Here is a 24,670-nt window from a genome sequence, read left to right as displayed (position 1 = left end):
TTGTTCACAGCCAAACCCTTACCACTTAGCACCTGCCTGACATATAGCAGGTACTCATTAAGTATTTCTTGACTGACTAAAAGAATAAACAGTTACTAGTCACTGTGAAGAACTTCTATGTATATGGAAAACATAACACAATGCCTGGCACATAGCATGGACTTGATAAATATTGGCTATTGTGTTCAGGAAATCATAAGGAGTCTGGTTTGACTAGTGTCAGGGGTATGAAGAGAGGTTTTGGCAAATGGTTCAAGTCTGTTTAGGAAGCCAAAGGAGGAAAGAACTGCATGATGGAAGGGGTTATCAGCAGCATGTAATCCAGCAAAGGCAAATATTAACATTTCAAAATCCCTCCTTCCCAGCCCAAGATGGTTTTCGACTTTCCTTTTAACCACATCACCCAGACTCCTTATAGCAGACTTCAGCAAAGTGTAATTGGTGTGCTCAGGGGACCTGGGCAGGATCAGAAGGGTGCGCTAATGACCCTGGTAAAAACAAAGATCCACTGTGCATGTGTGCTGGGTAACACAAACAGCTACCTCCTCCCTACTAGAAAAAGGTCTATCTCACATTCTAATCTCCGTGAGCACAATTGAAGATTTCCTATTCCTATCTCCTTTGGAAAAAGTAAATAATTTATTAACCTCAAAAGGCTTCCTGGAACACTGGGTTAATCCCTTTAAAGGGATACATCTGGACATCCTAACTTCATTACAATTGTAGACGTGAATGCTACCAGGTATATTTTTTTTTTTTTCTTCCCCAAACTGAGTGGTGCCAGCGAGTCTAGAGACAAGCAGTCAGCCAGCCAGGTTCAAATCATCGTCTCTTTGAGGCTGTGTTTTGGCAGCCACAGCAGGATCAGCCTTCAAGGAGCAGTAGACTTCTTGTCACCCTTGAGTGACCCTCAACGGGAGAACTAGAACCAGAAGGGGATGACTTCCAGGGAAAACAGCTGACCCACCACCTGTACAAACTTGCACCTAACTGGCCTGACATGAGAGTCCTTGGGGAAGGGCTTTGGTAAACCAGAGGCATTGCCAACATGTGAAATCAAGCCCCTGCACTCTGCACATGCCAGCCCCGTGGAAGGCTGTGCTGTCAGAAACCACCTGCATTACAGGGCTGCTTTATTCCAAATCATTTTGTTAATTCAGATCCCCACCAACTACAGGGTAGCGACGACAGGACTCTCGTCATGGGATCAGCATCTTTGGCCCTGTTTTCACACCACAGGAGACACCTTTCGTTTTACAACATTTGGGTCTATGGCAAGCTCTTAATTATATTTGCCGCCAAGAACCAGTTAATGAAGGGATATTTCGTGGCCTTGGGCAGAAACCTCAGACTCAGCAACCAAGAAACTGAAAGCCCTGACCTCAAGGCAATCTCCACAACGGCCTCCTGCCTGATGCATATTTCAAAGATTTCCAGGTTTTAAAGCATGGATTACCTTTGCAAATGAAAAATTGAACAAGCAAAAGCATTTAATGGCATGTTATTATAGTTCCAATGATTTTGAAAAGGCTGCTTGGTTTAGCCCAAGGCAGAATTTCAAATGAACAAAGAAGTAAATATCCATGTTTTTCATTATTTCCTATTTATTCTACCAGGATTTAAAATAAGGTATATATTTATCCCACCTCAGGTTTCTAGCCATTATAAAATGCATATATCAACCTACTGAAAAAATTATGTATTGATAAAATGCTTAATAGTTTCAGGGGCATTCAATATCCAGCCACCTCCCAAAATAGATTGTTTATTTGTTTATAGGATTTTGCATGGTAGTGAAATTTTAAACTCCATTCAAAAGATAGAGTCTTATTTTTTCAAGTATTTCAAACTTTCCATGTATAAGAAAAATGATAAAAGTAAAGTAAAAGAAATCAGTGTTGTCTTTACCATGATAGCATTTAATCACTACTGTGTGTGGCATTTGACCAGATACTATTCATCTAAATAAATTCATTGTATACCTATTATGTACCAAGTAACTCCCAAAATGAAACGATTACAAACATAGTCGTTGCCTTCAGGCAGTTCAAATCTAGAAGGAGAAACAGGTAAGCACAGCATAACGTGGTAAATATTGTGGAAGGACAATACACGTTAGCTGTACCTGATGTATAAACAAAGGAGGTAATGAAGGAATGAATTGTCAAGGATATTTAGGGAGTATAATAAATTCAGCATGGAAACAGGCAATAAATACATATTATTCAGCAAAAATGGAGCATGGAATATTTTTAAATGAGGAAAGTTTCAAGAGGATCAAAAGATTAAAGACTTCAGCTGTAGGGTTACAAGAGAAATGAGAAGTCCTATGTTCAATTTATTTGTGTGTTGGTAAACCAAGGCCTAAACATGAAACACGTGATAATAAATAGCTAAACTATGAAATACAAGAAAAGAAAAAGAGATAGGAATCAGATTGTTATATAATGGTATGATTAATCAGTCTTATTTTTAATTTATGAATATCTATATCCAATTATCATGACATACCTATGTTAATTTCTCCAATGTTGCTGCAATTAACCAGAGTATAAGTTACTACAGGTGAAGTTAAAAGGTAAAATTTGGCCAATTCTCCTTTGACCCTTCAAAGTGCAACATAATATCCATTTTCACTACAAAGGGAACAAAACCCTCATTTGTCACCCCCTCAGAAGAAAGATAAAAAATTTTATGTATCAAACAGAACTTTTCAAGGACTCTGTGCTCAGGAGAAAGAAAAGGACAGAAAGTGTACAGCCCAAAATAAGGTAAGTTTTGGTCTAAAGAGGCAGTATGTTGTAATGGATTTGTTATGGAGGAGGTGTATTCCAACTTTATTAGGTTGCTATATGACCTTGGTTGTCACTGCCTCATCAGTAAAACAGGAATAATAATGCATGTCCTACCCTGAGAATGCATGCTTCTTAAATAAAGTGGAGTGAAAGTCATTCAGTCGTGTCCAACTCTTTGCGGCCCCATGGACTGTAGGCTACCAGGCTCCTCTGTCCCTGGAATTCTCCAGGCAAGAAAACTGGAGTGGGTTGCCATTCCCTTCTCCAAGGGATCTTCCCGACCCAGGGATCAAATTTTGTCTCCTGAATTGGCAGGAAGATTCTTTACCATCTGATCCACCAGGGAAGTGGTGGCTTAAATGAAGTGTATGAAAAGTTTGAAAACATTATGAAAATATAAAAATCCCATTTTAGGTTTGTTACCATTGGGATGAGTTCCAACAGGACAGTATTTTTCATCTATAGGAGCTGAAATACCTTTATTATAGGGAAATAAAAGCACATTATATATGAGATCTCCTCTCATAATCTATGCAATAATAAGAATGAAGTAATGGAAATATTCCAATTTCTCTATTTCAAGCACATCTATTTCTAGTTCCAGGGCACAGTTTGCTTCTTCTTCCTTCCCTTTTTCCTTTCTTCCTTTCTCTCTCTCTCTTTCTTTCTTCCACCCTTGTTTACCTTTTGTCATATCTTCATAAACATTTCTAAGGCTATTTCTTGGCTTCTCTTTTAAAATATTATTTTGATTATCAAGTTTTAATTGAAGACCTGAAGGAAAAAGATCATAAACCTGTTTCTTCCATCTAACAAAGTCTAACCTACCTTCTGCCAAGAACATCTAGAATTTGTTAAAAATAGCACATTTCTTTATTTGGACTCAATTGACTTGTACTTCTGTGGACCTGTCGAAATGTTAAATAATAAATTGTTATCTCTGAATAGATTCTTCCTTGGCCAAGATACAGTCAAAAAACGTGTTTTAGATGAGTCATTCAACCAGAATAATTTCCCCTTGGATTACTAGAGTCATCAGGGGGGAAAAAAATAAAACCATGTGAGTAATTTTCCATGTACCTCGGGTTCGATATCTAAAATGTTTCATAGGCCTTCTGCATCACAAGGCAGTTTGTTTAAAAATGCAGGCACATCCTCTTCTCTGCCTCCGTGTGTCCCTTCCTCTTTAGCGGCTGAAGGCAGGTGCGTCCACGATGAACAGAGTCAGCAGCCAATACCCCTTGTGCTTGCGTGTCATCACGGCGAGCTAGGAAGGAGCATGTCTGAAAAAGCCAGGCAGAGAGACCATCCTCCTTTTTCCTATCACCGCTGTGACCTGTAAGCAACAATAATACTAACAAAAGTTCTTAACAACAATCAAAACAACATGTGCACAATGCAAAGGTACAACTTCTGTAGCTACACAGAGCTTTAACCAAATAGCCACCCACACACCTGCTGCTGTTCCTGGGTCGGGGAGGGGGGAATGACTGCTCGTTTGGCTCAAAGAAAGGAGAGAGAGAGGTGGTGGCGAATCAGAGGAGGAGGCAGACACAACCCTGTCTTTGACAGGAGCGCTCCAACCGAGAAAATCATTTCTCACCCTCAGTGAGGAGCCCATGAGTCACAGAAACAGGAGAGCGTGTTGTTCGTGACCCCTGCCAGAAAATTCAAAGATTAGGACAATCATCAGGAGAGGCACTGCCCTGCATGAAAATCTCCAGCTTTGATTTTTCAGTTAAAGGCGACATTTCAGAAAAATGTATAGTCAACGTTTCTACCATTAGCCTGTCTTGCTCTTCTATATTGCACAGATGCTTGGCTGGGGAAATTTGATCAATATATTAGATTCCTGGCAGAAAGATGCTATCAGACCACGCATGTGTGCCTTGACATAGCTCAATTTCCATCTATCCAAGAAGGTATTGATTTTCTGCTCACGGAAGTGCACACACACATACTAAGAGCGCTTGCAGAGGATGGGGGTTGGGCAGGCATTTATTGAAGAACAGACAGCTCTGCCATTCCCCAAATGCATTCCAAATACCCTCTGGCTTGGTGACTTAATATTTGGATGATCTAAATAAACTCCTCACATCAGGATTAAATCAATGACTGATGAGCAAAAACAGTATTCCTCTGCTCACTCTTTGAATGCTAAGAACTCAGCTTTTTCAGAAAATGTGGCTTTCTTGAAATCCTATTCCAGGCTTCATATGAAACAACTTCCTGAAGTCACATCTTCCTAATGCAACTGGAATTAATTCTGCGCTACTTGATCACAGTCTTCTCTCCTAGGGCTTGGAGGCATGTTAACACTTCCCTCACTGCTCCACTGTCCTTCCCTCCTTTCTATCAGTCTCTGTCTGATTTAGAACACTGTGGTAGTTATTTATGCTGCTCATCGAATATTTCCAGGTCTTCATCTTCTGGGCTTGGGCTTGGCCCCTCTGTGGTTTAGGTGGGGCTGTGTGACCAGTTCTGATCAATGAGTAGAAATAATTTGCATTATTTCCAGGTTGAGCTTTTAATTATTTATGGGAGTGCTTCCACAGGAAAATACTGATATAATAGACTTCATAAAAATTAAGAACTTCAATATGAGAAAAGATATCATTAACAAAGTTAGATGGTAAGAGACAAACTGAGAAAATATTTTTGAAATACATAACAAAAGGCAAGTAACCACATACAGAGAGAGTCTATGAATCAAAATACACAGGCAGATATAAACAGGCATTTCACAGTAGGAGAAATATGAGTAGCCAATACATATACTAGAAGATATTTAATCTCAGTTGGAATTAAGGAAATACAAATTATCACAAAAACAGATGAAATTCAAATTAAAAATTCCAAAAATTTAACAGGGAGAATAAAAAAGTTGGCTTAAAGCTCAACATTCAGAAAACTAAGATCATGGCATCTGGGCCCATCACTTCAAGGCAAATAGATGGGGAAACAGTGGAAACAGTGGCTGACTTTATTTTTGGGGACTCCAAAATCACTGCAGATGGTGACTACAGCCATGAAATTAAAAGATGCTTACTCCTTGGAAGGAAAGTTATGACCAACCTAGACAGCATATTAAAAAGCAGAGACATTACTTTCCCAACAAAAGTCCATCTAGTCCAGTAGTCATGTATGGATATGAGAGTTGGACTATAAAGAAAGCTGAGCACCAAAGAACTGATGCTTTTGAACTGTGGTGTTGGAGAAGACTCTTGAGAGTCCCTTGGACTACAAGGAGATCCAACCAGTCCATCTTTAAAGGAAATCAGTCCTGAGTGTACATTGGAAGGACTGATGTTGAAGCTGAAGCTCCAGTACTTTGGCCACCTGATTCGAAGAGCTGACTCATTTGAAAAGACCCTGATGCTGGGAAAGATTGAAGGCGGGAGGAGAAGGGGACGACAGAGGACGAGATGGCTGGATGGCATCACCAACTCAAAGGAGATGAGTTTGAGTAAACTCTGAGAGTTGGTGATAGACAAGAGAGGCCTGGCATGCTGCACTCCGTGGGGTCGCAAAGAGCTGGATATGACTGAGCAATGAAACTGAACTGAACTGAAAAGTTTAATAATTTCCAGAACTGGCAAGTGTGGGGAAATAGGCAATCTCATTCCTGCTGGTATAATATTATTGGAGGGCAATTAGTTATATATTTCAAAATTATAACATTATTTTGACACCAAAATTCCATTTCTAGGGACCTAAATTCAGAAATATTTGCATAATATATTAACAACGTTTACTTAATATAAATTATGTGCCAAGCCCTGTATAGCTGTTTTATTATATTAGTCACAAAGAATCTGAGAGGAAGTTCTATTTTTACCCCATTTTACAGGTGAGGAAATAGAAAAAAGTTAACAATTAAGAAGTGTCAGTGCAGGGATCCAGACACAGTGCTCACTTCTGAGTGACACTGCAGATACTATGCTATCTCTCTAAAAGAAATATGCATATAGATGTATATTGCACCATTACTTGTAATTTTTTGGAGTTGAATAAAAGGTGAATGTTCAACAATAGGAGGGATGGTTACATGGCAAATTCAAATGATAGAATATTATGCAGTAATTCAGAAGAACAAATCCAAGAAAGTTCAAAACATTTAGTCACGTAAAAGATGTAGAATGTTTATAGTAACATTATCCATCATAATCAAAAAGCAGGAATAACCCAAAAGGCCATTCATCACCAACTGATGGATAGATAAACAAAACGTGGTCTATCCCTAAGATGGAAGATTATTCAGCCCTGAAAGAGAATGAAGCTCTGACACATCTGCAACATGGATGAAGCTTGAAAACATGCTAAATAATAAAAGATACAAATGGCCATATTTTTCATGACTCTATTTACATGAAATGTCCAGAATAAGCAAATCTAACGACAGAAAATAGATTATGGTTGCCAGGGAAATGAGGGGACAGGGAAATTGAATGGCTAACAGATACAGGGATCCTTTTTAGGGTGATGGAAACATTCTGGAATTAAATAGTGGTAAAAGGTTGCACAGCATAGTGAATATAATAAACACCATTGAGTTGCATACTTTAAAATGATGGGATTTTTATATTATGTGAATTATATCTCAATTTCAAAAAGAGAATAAGTATCTTTGTGCAGAAAGATGTTAAATAGAAAACAGCAAACCTCAAAACAATATGAATAGCGTGTTTCCATTTACAGAAAAGGAAACATATGTGTTTGTAAATGCATAGGAAAAAGTCGACAAGAATACAGACTATTCTGTTAACAGAGCCTTCCTCTGGAGTGAAAACACAATTGGGAGAGAGAAGTGAAAGGCAGACACTTTCTGGTCTGCCAGAAAACTTTTTACTGTATGTACTTTTCACTGAATATACTTATGTTTTGAATTTCTTTACAATAATCATATATTACTTTTATAATTTTTAAAATGAAAATTAAAATAAAAGCTTTTAAACATTAGTTTTTCTGGCGTAGTCACTAAGTCATATCTGACTCTTTGTGATCCCATGGGCTGTAGCCCGCCAGGCTCCTCTGTCCATGGGATTTCCCAGGCAAGAATACTAAAGTGGGTTGCCATTTCCTTCTCCAGGAGATCTTCCCAAAACCAGTTATCAAACCTGTGTCTCCTGAATTGGCAGATGGTTTCTTTACCACTGAGCCACTAGGGAAGTCCTAAGCTGGTAAATAAAAATAATCTCCAGAAATAAACCATAGACAAAATAATAGGATACAATGGTAAAGCCCAGGACTGGAAGCCAGAAAACCTGGATTCCTGATTCAACTCTGCCTTAATGACTTTCGGGTCATTAAAAAGTTTATCTAGCATTTCTGAGTCTCAGTTTCCTCGTTTCTCAAACAGACAGCTGGACTAGATGACCACCGTGGAACTTTCAGCTCTAGAATCTGGATCCCACAATAGGCCATCCTCCCTTCTTGCTCCGTTGCCAAGGTTACTCACAGCTCCAGTCTTTCAGGCCATGTTTTAGACAAGGCATGAAATACAGTCATGAACTGACACATATTCCAACATCATAACCTTCCAGGAAAAGGATCATCAAATCCATTGCCCAGCTTCTGCTTAATTATGACCTTTTTTATTTGATCTGATAGCAGTTAATTTCATGGACTTATGGCTGAGTCAAGTAATAGAATAGTTCTTGGACAAACAAGATAATTTGCCAGACAGGTCATTTTTTTGTTGTTGTGTAATACATGGAAATCTCATTTCAGAAAGCAGGCAACTCTGAAATAAGTTATTTTCCTTTCATCATGTACATAACCTCTCAGTTGTCTTTTCATTAACTTTTGCTGGTCCTAGATAGAGAGAAAAGAGGAGGTCAAAAGGAAGAGAGAGAGGCATAAGGGCCCTGAGAATTCAGGAGTACAAAAGAGGATGGCTCAATGAAGCATTATACATGAGTGAACAAATGAGTGCCTACAAGAAATTTGTTTCCTTCTCTATCAGTGTTTCAGCTCCTCTGCCTGGTGGCTAAACTGCTGCAGCAAATGGTGGGGATGATGTGCCTATCTGAAGGGTCTGGAAGAGGACCCTCCAGAAGCAGAAGCTTATACTCAAAAAGCTGAACCAACTCCATCAAGCACAGTGCCGGCTCAAGTAGATGCCCTCCAATTACCAGCATTCTCCCGTTTCCCATCTTCCATGGGAGACATTGAAGGAGAATAGAAAGAACCCAGACTTGCAGACTTTGGAGCCTGTAAGACCTGGACCCACATCCTGCCTCTGCCATGAACCATCTGTGTAACCTGTGACAACTGTGAAAACCACAGGATTGTCCTGAAGGTTATGCAAGATAACAGGTGTAAAAGGCCTACCATGGTGACTGTCACACAATAGGTAATTAATGAACATTAATTGCTTTTCATCTCTTCATTCTTAAAGAACTCAGGTCTTAAGTTTTGTCCAACACAGACCTCGAGAACTGCTTCAATAGGATGGTTTCTGAGAGCAAAGATATAATCTACCCTTTTATTTTTTAAATTTAGTACTTTTAATGTCATTGTACCCTGCTTTTTGAAGAAGGGTCTCCCCTTTATTTTGCACTGTGTGGGTTCCACAAATTAGTTAGCCATCTCTGAGGATGTATGAAACACTGTGTTCCCTTGAGTCCCCTCCCCTTGGCCTGAAGAGAGGCGGAAACCTTAACTTCCCATTCCTCATGGATGAGAGGTCACACCACCGTCTCTGAACCAATCCTCCACCATCTTCTCCCCCTTCCCTCTTTTATAGAGATGGGTGATGGGAAGGCCAGCAGCTTCTGTATAGGGGCTTTAGCACTTGGTTTGGGAATGTGTGGATCCTTGGCACTTAATATTTTGTCCTTTGCATTTGAAATCTTGACACTGGGACTATAAGGGCCTGGACTGCAAGGGAACTTTGGCTTCTTGTAACCACAAGGGTGGGGCTTCCCAGGTGGCTCAATGGTAAAGAATCTGTTTGCAATGCAGGAGATGCAGGTTCAATCCACTGGAGAAGGAAATGGCAACCTGCTTTAGTATTCTTGCCTGGAAAACCCCATGGACAGAAGTCAGTCCATGGGGTCACAAAAGAGATAGACATGACTTAGCAACAAAAACAACAGCAACAACAACAAAACACTAGGGTGTCAGAACATCTATGGGAAGGTAGGTGAACCAGCAAGGAAAGGAGAGGAGATCCCTTCAGTCTTGGCTGGCTTCCTTCCCAGCTGAGGGAGCATGTAAGATTTCCCAGTGATGGAGGTGGAGTTCTCCTGGCAGAGCACCCTTGTGCAGAGTGGTTCTTCATACCAGAGGACAACCACAGCTGTGTCTTTAGCCCTCAAGCATTCTTAGACAGTTCATCATGGTGGGGCCAGCCAGGCTGTTGGAAAGGACATCCAGAGGAGTCCTGTTCCAGGCAGGTCGTAGGTCAGGCTCCAGAGCGCTGCTACAACGTGTTGACAAGATGGTACTCCTGCCAGAGCCTGTGAGTGGCCCAGCAGATACCCTTCCTTTGATCAGACTTCATACATGAGATATGCTAGCTTCAGATTTTCTAGTTTTTAACCCAGGATGCTCCCTCATTCTTTGTGGCAAAGAGACCAGGAAAGCCGTGTGCTCAGTCTCTACAGGAAAATGGGCAGTGAGGGTCATGAGAATTTCCAGGAAACTCGGAAGGCCGGCTGGGGCTCCATCAAGGCTCAGTCAGGGCAGGGCCAGGGTACAGCACGTGGGACACTGGCCTTGATTCTGCGAAGTACTGATTTCGCTGTAGAGTCTACCATTTCTTTGTCAAATTTGTATATGTTGCCTGTAGGGGACTCACTTCCTTTCTAGAGGCAAGAGGTCAGTTGCAAGGACGTTCAGTTTCTTTCATCCCAAAGCCAATGCATCTGACCCTGGGGCTGGAACTACGTCAGGTCCTGGGAATGCTGGCCTTAATCACCAGAACTGATGGTCGCCGGGCTCACAAGAGATGGTCTTCACGGGCTAAAAGGCTTCTGGAAAAACTCACACAATAGAGCAGCAGGCACAGCTCCCAGTGCTGGGTCTCCAGCGTCGACTGGTCTCCCAGTTACTTACAATCCCCCTCCTCAGTTAGTTCACTTTCCTTTCCCCTGAGTGACCATCCAGACTCACAAGTCCAAACCTGCTGCCCAACCGCCATACCCCTCACTCTGAGCAGAATCCTCACTGCCTAGGAATTGTAGCCACACCCATCCTTAGAGTCAGCTTTTCCACCTTATCTCTGAGGCTGGCTGAAGTTTCCCGTCCCCTGTCAAGGCCTCCACCCAAGTCCTTAACCCCCTCCCACTCACTCAGGTGACTTGTCACCTCTCCTCCTCACCTTTCTCCTCTTTCCTACCTTTGCCCTCTGCTTCGGGCTCTTTTTCTTCTTCCCCAGTATCTCCGAGAGTGAAACCAACTGACACTGTTTTCCTTGACTTTATCCTCTTCAATTTCATGCCTTTCTTTCTCCTTTGGAACCAGTTCTGCTCCAAACTAGGCAAACTGAGAGGCTCAGGGAGGCCAGGTGTGGGGATCTGGGTACCCAGGCAGGGAGGGGCTAGAGTCGAGCCCAGGACACAGAGATCAAGGCCAGGACACAGAGTAAAAAGAGAGCAGAGGGCAGCATCGGGTGAAACAGGATGAGAACGAAAGAAATGGTCAAACACTGTATCGATCCAAAATATACTGGGTGGAGACAGGGTAAAAATGAATGGGGGTTAAAGGATTTGTGATTAGGAATAGGAAGATAGAGCCCAAAGTTTCAGGAAATTGGAAGGGAGCCAGTAAGGTTTCTTAAGGTGCAGATACCTAGTCCAGCCTCCATTCATAGGGAACTGGTGTCCTTGCCCTTGGGTGGAGAGGGAACAATTAAGGATGTCAAGACTGTTTGGACAATTTTCTTCCTCTGCCAGTCTCCTTAGAAGGTTTATCAGTGAGCACTACTCTACTTCTTTAGTCCAACATCACTTTAAAGCTCACTGCAGGGACTTTCCTGGTGTCCCAGTGGTTAGAAATCTATCTGCCAATGTAGGGGATACGGGTTCAATCCCTAGTCCGGGAGGATCCCACATGTTGCAGAGAAACTAAGTCCATGAGCTGCGGCTACTGAGCCCACACGCCCATGCTTCTCAACAAAAGAAGCCACTGCAATGAGAAGCCCACACGCTGCAACTGGAGAGTAGTCCCCACTCGCCACAACTAGAGAAAGCCTGTGCGCAACAATGAAGACCCAACACAGCCAGAACAAACTACCAAAAAGCCGCTACAATCTGAGTTCTATCTTTACCTCCCCATCAAAACCTCTTGGGAAGTGATCACCAGTGGTCTCTGTGTTGGTCTCTTCTCCGAGTGCTCCTTCATGAGATTTTCCTCCTCTTGTTCCTCGGCTTACCCAGTACCAAGTTTGTTTTTGGTTCTTCTAGCCACACTCACAATCATTAAATATTTTCTTCTACTCTTGTAGATTTTAAATAACAGTTTTCTGTTATTTTCCAAATCTAGACATTTGGTCCTTAGTTCTCTTCTGGTCACCAGACTCACATCTGAACTGTTTCGCTCTGAGATTCCCCAAATATTGCTTGAGTCGACATTGCTGGTCAGAAGCATCATGTGGCAAATGGAGAAGCAGAAAATGCTGCAGGATAAGGAACGAAACATGATGAGTGGCTACAAACAAGCTGTCAGGTCAAGATATTTCTAAAAGAACAGGGATTTTAAACTTCTCTCTGAGGTGCTTACACACTCCAAAAATTTCCATATAGGATAACTGAATTAAAATATCTTGACTTTACCTTTTTGCTAACTGGGGGACCAAGAGTAGGCCTGAGTCATAGAACTGTCACTCTGGGGCACTACCATTAATGAAACTCCTACTGAAAGTGGGCTTCTCTGTCCAACTCCTTTTGATTCTATTAGCTTTAATTCCTCTGAAAGGGCATCTCATTGGCATAGCTAATCTTTCCACGCCAGGCCTTCCTTGGGAGGGAGTTCCTGCTTTTGCCTGGGAAATCAGCAAAGACCTCACAAAGGCTGTGACATTTGAGATAGCCTGAAAAAGATGATAGGTGCTAGGTGTAAATGTGTGTGTGTGTGTGTGTATGTGTATATAACAATTTCAGAATTTTCCAGCATTATTCTCAATCTAGAGCCTTCATTCAACTATTATTTACTTTTTCCATCCTCTAAACCACAAGAGTCACCTTTGTTCTGAAAAAAACTCCACATTTGAAGGAATTAGAAAGAGTCTCTCTCCCTCGTTTTGGTCGGGACAGTTAGCAAAGTCTAGAATAATATTTTCCCATTCATTCAATAGTCTTGCTATAGCTAGAGCATCTTTTTTTGCAGGTTTTAAAATGCACTTTACAATATTATTTTGTTCAAACCTTATAACCACCCTACCTCCGTAATTATTGTTACAAAGCATATTAATTCTGAAAACTGAGGCTCTTGGCAGTTAAGTAACTTGTTTAAGATCAAATTACAAATATAATGGGGTAGGGGAGACTTGAATCCAGATTGAATCTCCAAAAACTATGTACTTTCCACTCCTTCATACTGGGATAACTCACAAAATGGGGCGTTAGATCTGCTGATGTAATCGAACTATCTATCAGTACATTTCCATGAGGCACTAAGAGCTAACATCTGACATATTCTAGCTGAACATTTTCCTAAACTGAAAGTTCAGATGATACAACCAAGATGAGTACTCTTCGAAATACTTCTAAGAGTTTGAAAAAGTTTTCTAAGCAGGTTAAGAAATAAATTTACTTATTTTTAAAACAAATTTATTTTTAACAAATAATAAAAAATTCTGTCTCTCTGGCATTTGTCCTTTTCTTCCATCCTCAGAAGCATATATATATAACATTTATTAATATATGATAATAATGTCTTCCACATGATGAACTAGTCATTCCTGCTTATGTTTGCTTTTGGTTAACTTGGCGCATTTGACGGTAGGGCTAAGAAATCAGTTCAGTCCTCATGAATAACTTTATTTTGGCATCCCTTTTCTCTTTTGGATTGGAAAAGTAACAGATGCTTATTGTATAAAAGGCAAATCATACAGATGTCTCAGGAAGTAGAAAGCCCTGGCAATCCCACCCCCAGACATAGCAGCTATTAATAATGTGGCACATAGTCTTTCAAATTTCCTCCATTCATATACCAACACATACTATATTTATACATATTTTTACATAAATGGGATCTGCCTTACATACTGTTTGGCAATCATTGTTTGTTTTTGACAAACAAACATCTTAGCTATCTTCCTTTGTCAGTATCTATAGATTGATCTCAGCTTTCAGATAGCATTTGACAAAGGAAAACATCCATTTCACAGAAACAGAATGAATTTCAAATGTTTTGCCAGTGCCTGCCTTAATCAAAACAAAGCCTGAGTGAGAAAGCGGGGCTAGTGTTGGATGCTGCAAAAAAAATCAGCATCACTTAATAGTTATACCTACTACACAGTGTGTTGTTGTAACATTCAGCCTTAAAAAAAATTTAGACCATTACATCCACACTTTGAATTAGCAGCCAATGGACAAGACGTGACATAAGGAACGTTTTGGAAAATACCCTCTCATGGGGTCACCTTCAGGCAGTGGATTGTAAGGCTCTGAGGCATTTCAGCAGCTTGCCCTTAGCTAGAAACACACTCCCAACACCTCAGTGCCGATCTGTTGAAACCTCTCATTTAGTGAGAAACACAAGATAAATCATTCAGTATGCTGGGCAATTCATTAACCTGTCAAGGACTTTCTTCCTGAGTCTGGGATAATGGGCAGAAAAAGAAATATAATCCTTAGTGGATAACAAAAGGCACTGCTGGAGGAGTGGGAACACACACGTACAAGGCATGTGATGGGCTCTGTTTTTCCATCTGGAACAACCTGCCTGTCATCTCTTGAACATACGCAGAGTTTTGCCGTAGATTGATCTTGCCTGGGAATGAGATACGTTTTTTTCCCCAGCTGTCTTGGAAATGGGAACTGACATAAGTGATAGACCATACTCACAGAAGGCCATATGTCTAATATTCCAGGTCTTGGACTGTCCATAAAGAACCAAAGAAGTAGCCTAAGACTCGCCAGCATTTTATAAGACAGCAAAGAGAAGACATGTTCTGAGGCTGAGCCATAAAAATCAACATTAGTTCGGGATTATCTAAAATGTAGCCAAGTCATAAGCCTCAGAAAACAGAATACACTATGTTCTTTTTCATGTTTTTCCATAGCTTTGGGGTTCATCAGGGAATCCTGAGGCTGGATTTATAGGAAGCAAATGTTTTGTGGTAAAGTTTTATTACCACTTTTCAAAACAACTTTTTTTTCCCCCTCCGTATTATTTGTTTATTCTTTGAGATATTTTGTTTTCCAACTCTGAGTCCTGGTTTGGGAATCTTCATTTTTCAAATGAAAAGTTTAATAGGGCAAAATATTTAGAAGCTAATTCTTTCTCCTTTCCCCTAAAACTTTGGTTTGCTGTCATTAGGACAAGATCTCATGAGCAGGTTGCTGCAAGTTCCATACACTCTCTTGGTTTTAGACGACCTTGGCCTGCGGTGCCTTTCTGAAGCAAGGCTTCAGTACCCCAGCCAGAGACTGAGGTCAGTTCTTGGAAGTGAGAGCACCAAGTCCTAGCTGCTAGACCAGTGCTCAATGACAAGGCCCTGGCCCTTCGCCTTTGCAGAAAAATAATTCCCACAAAGATGAAAAGAAGTGAAACAAAGTATTTATCCAGAGGAGGAAAAAAAAAAAAGAGAGCACAGTTTGTGCAGATAGACACACGGGTGAACTCAGAGAAAGAGTCGCTGAGTCAAGCCCTCATGGTAGTTCGAATTATTTTTATGCGGCATGTCTTCCGGGTTTCCTTTGGGCAATCATTTGATTTGCCTGGTTCAGAGTCCATATTTGGTATATCTGAGAGTCTTCCTATGTGTGCACACTCATCTTTTAACCAAGATGGATGCTAGTGAAGAAGCCTATGGGTAGTGTACATCAGTTAGTGTCGCTCCCCTTTTGACCTCCAAGGAGTCTTTCTGTCCCTGTGTAGTCAGGGAAGTCTCCCGACTTTGCAAATGAGTAATATATGGTCTCGTGTCTTCTACCTGGGCAGGGCCCAGTTGACCTGCTATTCTCATTTTGGAGTATTAGTCCACAGAGTTACCCTGGGTGGGGGGCCCATCTTTTCCATGTAATACTGTGTGAGTACGAAAGTAAGTTTGGGAGGGATAAAAGCAGGGTAATGGAAATTTCTTAAGTTTTCAGCAATCTGATGCTCATTAATAATGTTCATGTTAATAGTTATTAGGGTAACTAAATGTTCCAGGTTGCCCACGATAACCTGGTTTATGCCTGTGGTGCAAGCATATAACTAATAGCACCCACTTTCTCTTTTAAAAGTGTTCTGGACACTAAATTATATGATCACTTTTAATCATATTAGACACTATTCTGCTATCACAATGGGAGGAGGGGTCACAGAACAACTATATTTCGAACAGTATATTAACTGTATATTACACAATGGTAGTTTTCTTTCAAAATTTAAAGTGCACATCTCCTTTATCCTAGAAATTTCTCTTCTTTGAATCTATTTTATAGAAATTCTAAAGTTATGAGAAGACTATATATATGTATGTGTGTGTATACAAGTCATGCTCACACATACAGAGACACAAAAATGCTTAGTGAAAACTGGAAAAGATCTAAATGCTCATCAGATGTCTAGTTAAATACAATGGAATCCTATGTAATTATTATAAAAGAAGATGGTAGATATATAATGTATTGATGATATGATGACATGTTCAAGACTTATTTTTAAATTAAAAAGCAAGTTGCAAAAAAAAAAAATGTATATATATATATATATATATATATATATGGCAGTGCTTGCCATGGCTCACTCTAAGTAACCTTTAGGTTCTTTCATATCTCCTCCAATTTCCATTCCCCATCTCCAAACCAGGCCAAACCAACCTCAGAGTAATTACGACTTGCTTGCTATGGAAATGAAGCTTCTCTCCTAGCATTCCCATTTAACCAGATTCCCCAGTTTTCTCGGGGTTCCCCAGTAGCTCAGCTGGTAAAGAATCTACCTGCAGTGAGGGAAAACCTGGTTCGATCCCTTGGTTAGGAAGATCCCGTGGAGAAGGCTACCCACTCCAGTATTCTTGCTTAGAGAATCCCTATGGACAGAAGAGCCTGGCGTGCTACAGTCCATGGGGTCACAAAGAGTCCCCTCAACACACACAACAGCCTTTCCAATACAGAAATGCTGGAGATGCCATAGCCTGCAATATAATCCTCTTGTTCTAACACGTATTTTGGAAAGAGATTTCCAAAGCTATTGACTGTGATTACTTGTGGGAAGTAACTATTATTCCCTTCTGTACTTTTATTTTAACTCACAGGCATTTATTGCTTATAATTTAAAAAATTAATTTAAAAGGACTACAAGCATAGTTTACCATATAAGACTGTGTATTTTAGGTGCATCTAATAACAGAGCATTTGGAAACTCAGAGAAAAAGAGTAGAGAACAAGACCTCTGGCATTTTTCCTATAAATATACTTTGGAGTGGATGTGGCATATTCTATACTTATCTCCCAATTATCAGGCTAATTGAGGAAATAAAGTTGAAATGTAGCTTTTCCTCTCCAACTTTTTCATAATCATTTAAACTGGATCAGTTAAATGATACATTAGTTCGTTCCTCTGAATCTCTTTGGAAGTAGATTAGGAAGCATATCCTCATTATTTAAAGATGCATTTTTTTCTCATCATTTCTCTGATGTATCTTCTAAAGACAAGTGTGAATCAAAGAGGCTCAAAGCAGAGAAAGGAAGATCTGAAGGAACCCAACCGTGGGAAACCAACAGACCAGACTGTACCACTTCAATTTCAAGGGTTATAAAATTAATTTTAATTTTAGAGTTAAACATGAAAGTAAAGAAAAATAAGCTGATATAAAAATCTAGTGCTAGAACTGTGTCTTTCGTTGGAATTTCATGGAGCATGGAAAACTCAGGAAATCTGTATGGGACCATTGTGCCGGGTGGTGCAAGTTGTGAACTGCATCTCCTTGTTGGAAGTGGTCCTGCAGGCTGAGCGCAACATCAGCGAGACTGACCTGTGACCCACTTGTACCTTCCTGCAGCTGCCCTCCCTGGACCGCCTGGAGCAGCTGAACACAGAGACACGGACAGGGGGAGAGGCAATGACAACCTGAACAAGGCTTACTGGGCCCTGAGGAAGGTGTTCTCTGAGGAAATAAAGAAGGCCCCTCCTAAAGAAGAGAAGCAAAAAGCAAAGGAGAAAAGGAAAGATATACCCATTTGAATGCAGAGTTCCAAAGAATAGCAGAGAGATGAGAAAGCCTTCCTCAGTGATCAGTGCAAAGAAATAGAGGAAAACAATAGAATGGGAAAGACTAGAGATCTCTTCAAGAAAATTAGAGATACCAAGGGAAGATTTCATGCACAGATGGGCTCAATAAAGGACAGAAATGGTATGCACCTAACAGAAGCAGAAGATATTAAGAAGGAGTGGCAAGAATACACAGAAGAACTGTACAAAAAAGATCTTCACAACCCAGATAATCACGATGGTGTGATCACTCACCTAGAGCCAGACATCCTGGAATGTGAAGTCAAGTGGGCCTTAGGAAGCAGCACTACGAACAAAGCTAGTGGAGGTGATGGAATTCCAGATGAGCTATTCCAAATCCTGGAAGATGATGCCGTGAAAGTGCTGCACTCAGTATGCCAGCAAATTTGGAAAACTCAGCAGCGGCACAGGTCTGGAAAAAATCAGTTTCATTCCAATCCCAAAGAAAGGCAATGCCAAAGAATGCTCAAACTATCGCACAATTGCACTCATCTCATGTGTTAGTGAAGTAATTTTCAAAATTCTCCAAGCCAGGCTTCAACAGTACATGAACTGTGAAGTTCCAGATGAACAAGCTGGTTTTAGAAAAGGCAAAGGAACTAGAGATCAAATAGCCAACATCCTCTGGATCATCAAAAAAGCAAGAGAGTTCCAGAAAAACATCTATTTCTGCTTTATTGACTATGCCAAAGCCTTTCACAATAAACTGTCTGAAAGAGATGGGAATACCAGACCACCTGACCTGTCTCTTGAGAAATCTGTATGCAAGTCAGGAAGCAACAGTTAGAACTTGCAGTCCAAGCATCTTTTAATTTCATGGACCTGCCTCTTGAGAAATCTGTATACAGGTCAGGAAGCAACAGTTAGAACTGGACATGGAATAACGGACTGGTTCCAAATAAGGAAAGGAGTATGTCAAGGCTGTATACTGTCACCCTGCTTAATTAACTTATATGCAGAGTATATCATGAGAAATGCCAGGCTGGATGAAGCACAGCTGGAATCAAGATTGCCGGAAGAAATATCAATAACCTCAGATATGCAGATGACACCACCCTTATGGCAGAAAGTGAAAAAGAACTAAAGAGCCTCTTGATGAAAGTGAAAGAGGAAAGTGAAAAAGTTGGCTTAAAACTCAACATTCAGAAAACTAAGATCATAGTATCTGGGCCCATCAATTCATGGCAAATAGTTGGGGAAACAGTGGAAACAGTGGCTGACTTTACTTTTTTGGGCTCCAAAATCACTGCAGATGGTGACTGCAGCCCTGAAGTTAAAAGACGCTTGCTCCTTGGAAGGAAAGTTATGACCAATCTAGATAGCATATTAAAAAGCAGAGACATTCCTTTGCCAACAAAGGTCCATCTAGTCAAGGCTACGGTTTTTCCAGTGGTCATGTATGGATGTGAGAGTTGGACTATAAAGAAAGCTGAGCACCAAAGAATTGATGCTTTTAAGCTGTGGTGTTGCAGAAGATGCTTGAGAGTCCCTTGGACTGCAAGGAGATCCAACCAGTCCATCCTAAAGAAAATCAGTCCTGAATATTCATTGGAAGGACTGATGTTGAAGCTGAAACTCCAGTACTTTGGCCACCTGACGTGAAGAACTGACTCATTTGAAACGATCCTGATGCTGGGAAAGATTGAAGGCAGGGGGAGAAGGGGATGGCAGAGGATGAGATGGTTGGATGGTATCACCGACTCAATGGACATGAGTTTGAACAAGCTCCGGGAGCTGGTAATGGACAGGGAAACCTGGTGTGCTGCAGGCCTTTGGGTCTCAAAGAGTCAGACACGACTGAACTGAACTGAAGGAGGCCCACCAGCTGTGACCCCACCCCCAACCCCACCCTGACTCCAAGGCCAAGCCTGGGGCCTGGTGTCCAACTCCACTGAGCCAAGGTGGCTCAACTCGACTCAGCTAGCTCCCTGCAGTGGGAGTGCAGTGCAACACGCGGGTTGCCCCACCGCTGCGGTCCTTGAAGGACCTTGCCGCCACCCCCAATCCTCCCCCGTTCCCCCTCACCTGTTTCTCCCCACTCCCCTCCCCCACTTGCCTCTCTCCCATTCACCGGATCCCCACTACCCACCCTCCTGGCCTGAGGGCTTACTGGTCTCTATTCTCATCTCTGTTCTATACTCTCTTATAGGGCCTAATTTATTTTATTTCTGTTGGTTTCATCTTTAGCATCAGTCCCCACTGCCAGCCCATAACTGGATTGTAGCTTTCTTCCGAGCAAGGACTGATCCATATTCAGATTGGAAGCAAAGGTGCCTGGCACAACACTTGGCACCTAGTAGGTACTTATCCTTGTGGGTTTTTTTTTTTTTTTTTGCATAAAAACAAAACAACAACAACAAAATCCTCACCTCTACCTCCACAGAAAACCCTCCCAACGATTTCAAGTTTCCCCAGGGAAGGGATTCGCTTGGGCAGGTCCAGCCTCGCTCTGAACTGGCTCACTGGCTAGACTCCAGAAGTCAGACGGCACTTTTCCCCTTTGGGTATTGGATTGAAGCGCTTTTGTAACTGCCACATCTTGCAGTTTCCCTAACCTTTCTTCTGGGAAACTAGAGTTAGAGCTTTGGAACTAATGGGGTGTAACGACATGCATTCTGCATACACCTATTGTTATTGGTGGCTTAGCTGTGCTTAGCTGCGCAAAGCACCCCGATGAGCTGGCTCAGGAGACACCGTGACTCATGTCATTTTCCCTGTAACCAGGGGTGACCTGGAGAACTTCAGGCCAGGAGGAAATTAGTTTCTCGCACTCTAGCTCTATAGATGAGTCTGGCCACCGTCTCGGCGTCCATCAACCTGACTGAATTAGTTGCTGCTGTATCTGATAGTAATGGTGATAGCGCCTGGCTACAGGAAAGCTTCCCTGCTTGGCTAAAAGAGGTTGTGACCCACGTGCACATGGATTTAATGGGAGCTTGAAAATCCACATCTGATTAAAGCTTTAGTATCACCAATTAGAGACATGGTAACATTAACTGGGCAACCTCTTTTAAAACCCGTGAGTCTGAAGCTATTAGCTATTCAAATGTTATGAATCAGTTTGATATTTGTTGACAGTTTCCAGCATCTGCCTGAAAGCTACCTGGGAGGTAGGCACTTGGATGGAGAGTAGGGAATAGGAGCATAGGGAAGACGCCAGAGAGAGGAGTGATTTTGGGGCACAGACATGGTGACTGAAGACCACAGACTTGGCATTGGAGAGAGAATAGGGGGACCCAAGGGCAGGCCTGAGCACTTGGAGAAAGGGGTGAGTGTTAGAGGAAGGTTTAGAAAAGGGAGAATCAAAAGATCCCTAAACTTTGCATGTACTGTAGTTTGTTTTTGTATCTGTGATCTCCTAGTTTATAAGGTGAATAACAGTAGGCTGATCTAAAGTGGTACCTTCAGGAAACACTAGCACTAATAAGGATGCGCAAGATGGATGAAATTCTGAGGGCCTACTGACTTTTAACATAAAATTTTTTCCTTTTTTTTAAATTTTCCGAAGTAAAATGTATGCAGAAAATTTGGAAAACATAAAAAAAAAAAAAAGAAGCACAAAGGACTCCAGAGACAAATAAACCAACAAAAACAGAAGGAATTCACCTCCAGAGATGCAAACCTTTACCATTTAGGCATTATGCTTCCAGACTTTGTCTGTGTCCTTATTCACACATGTGCATATCTTTTTTAGAATGTAAACTATTCCTACTCACATACTGTTCTACAGTCTGGACCTTGTATATCCTGAAATGTGTTAGGGAGCAATTTTTCCCTGTCTTTCTGTAGTTCTGTAGGCTCACCTCACTGCCCTGTTGCAGGGAGCTTGATCCCACGGAGACTGATTGCCATAGACCGACCCTGCCCACCCCGGGCCTCTTTGTTCACTGACAGAGAACCAGGGCTCAGCTGAAAGGGATGACAAGGCTCTGCTAATTTGTACATTACTTTGCATATATTTTCTTTCTAAGAGGCTTTTAAGTAGCATGGAAGATGAAACAAAATAGATTGATTAATGTAATCTGTGGGCTAACATTCAGGGTTCCCCATTTGCAGAACTAAATCATGTAATCATTGCCTGGGGTAAGAAAGCTTGATTCTGCACACAGAGAAAAAAGCCAAAACTTACCCAAGGAGACATACCTTCATAGTCCATACAAGCGGACCTGCCCTAACCTTCTTTTCCTGTCTCTTAACGCTTCTTACTCTTGATGCTTCATTACTCTCGATCCTGGCCAGTGGGGCTGCACTGTGGAGGCTGAGTATTTCCCAGTTGGGTCCTGCTTCTTCTTCCTACTTCCACCACTTCCTTAGGTTAGCCCTTATCTCTCATGTGGATTACTGCAAAAGCCATATACCTGGGGACTTCTCTGGCAGTCCAGTAGTTAAGACTTTGACTTGCAATCTTCCCTGGAGGCTTAGTGGTAAAGAATCTGCCTGCCAGTGCAGGAGACAAGGGTTCCATCCCTGGTCCGGGAAGATCCCACATTCCATGAAGCAACTGAGTTCATGCGCCTCAGTTACTGAATTTGTGCTCTAGAGTCTGCGAGCTGCAACTACTGAGCCCCACTGCCCTACAGTCCCTGCTGGGCAACAATAGAAGCCATCTCAGTGAGAAAACTGCAGGCCACAACTAGAGAGTAGCCCCCATTTGCTACAACTAGAGAAAAGCCTGCAGGGTAACAAAGATCAAGCACAGCCAAAATAAAAATAAATAATTTTTTTAAAAAAGACTTTGCCTTCCAATGCAGGGACTGCAGTTTTGATCCCTGGTCAGGGAACTAAGATCCCACATGCCTCAAGGCCAAAAATCAAAAAACATAAAACAGAAGCAATATTGTAACAAATTCAATAAAAACTTTTAAAAAACGGTCCACATAGAGAAAAAAAAAAAGTCTTAAAAAACATAGAGAATGTTCAGGTCAGTCACAAGCCTGCTTCTTTTCAATGGAAGAGAACCTAAAGTTCACCTCTCGATGGGAATGATATCAAAAATTTTGCAGCTATGTTTTAAGATCATCTATCTATGTATCTATTAACTATCTATCATCTATCAGATATCTATTTTTTATTGTATTTTTTAAAGTTTTTTTTTTGTGTGTAGACCATTTTTAAAGTCTTAATTGAATTTGTTACAATGTTGTTTCTGTTTTATGTTTTAGTTTTTTGGCCATGAGGTATGGGGGAATCTTAGTTCCCAACCAGGGATCAAACCCACACCTCCTGCACTGGAAGGTGAAGTCTTAACCACTGGACCACTAGGGAAGCAGTCTGCCTAATTTTAGAGTTGAATAAGCGCAGAAACAGTGTTAAAAGGTACACACAAAACTGGTAAAGATGAAGGGAAGGAAAAAGGCTTTCACCCTTAATTCTCTTCCAAAGGAAAAGAAAAAAGTAGTGGAATTACAGGTGATTTTTATTTTGTACAGAAAATTACTTCCCCTATTACCTCAAGCCTGCAAAGGCTAAGAATAGGATGGTAGGTCCTAATTTGGCACATTCTGAAACAAAGTGCTAAACCGCCTAGCTATGCCGTACATACAAACACATTGTGAAGTGACTCTGCCAGTATCTGCCAGTATCCACCTACAGGCTGTGGAAGAGAAGCTAGAACCATCCTTGGGGAGATTTAAGAGGCCAGAGCAAGAGCTCCATTACAGAGAGTGGTACTGTTGCTGTGTTCCACAACACGTTCCATCCCCACTCTACCTTGGGAAACACTTTCTCGGCTTAAACAAAGTGAGAGCATTTCACAAGAACCATTTGGAGGTCTTGACCTGTGTCTCTGGAAGTTCAAGGGATACAGGGACTGGTGACCGACTTTCACCAGAAGTAGCCTAAAGGTGAAAGGCTGGCTGGAGAAGACTGCCTTGCAGAAGAATGAAGAGAGAGGACTTCTTGGCAGGGAGCGGCCCTTTCCAATGGGTGGGCCATTGGAATAGAGGTGACTCATTCATAGGACACCCATGATTAGCATGAGGGATCCCAGATCCTTAACATTGGAAGGTTTATAATACTTCATCTTTATGAAATGTTTGAAGGCTTACAGATGTTCTGAAATTTTAAAATACATTGTATCATCTGAATTTCACACACAAAAAATCTATAAAAGAAGAGTTACATCATTTTAAAGATATTACAAATAAAGAAAGTGAGAGCCAGAAAAATTAGGTGATTTGTCTGAGGTTACAAGTTCATTAGTACAAGATCCAGGACTCTGCTAACTCTAAATTGAGTGTTCTATCCTGTAGCGCACACCATGGTTTTCTCTATCTTGGTTAGTAGACAGCCCTAGGTCAATGTGATAAGGTCTTTAATAACAGGCATTATAGCCTCTTGTGGTTGAGAGTTCAGAACAAAATCAACAATGACAAAACCTCCTGGGTGACTGTTTCAAATTCCTTCCTAGAGGCAGCGAAACCCATCTGAAGTGTCTATAAAAGTAAAGATTATAATAGGAATTCACTTAGCATGTTGGTTTTCTT

The sequence above is a fragment of the Muntiacus reevesi genome, chromosome 5 (genome assembly GCF_963930625.1).
Source record: "Muntiacus reevesi chromosome 5, mMunRee1.1, whole genome shotgun sequence".
Classification (NCBI taxonomy): Eukaryota; Metazoa; Chordata; class Mammalia; order Artiodactyla; family Cervidae; genus Muntiacus; species Muntiacus reevesi.
The sequence above is the reverse complement of the archived record's forward strand: the minus strand, read 5'-3'. Positions refer to the sequence as shown.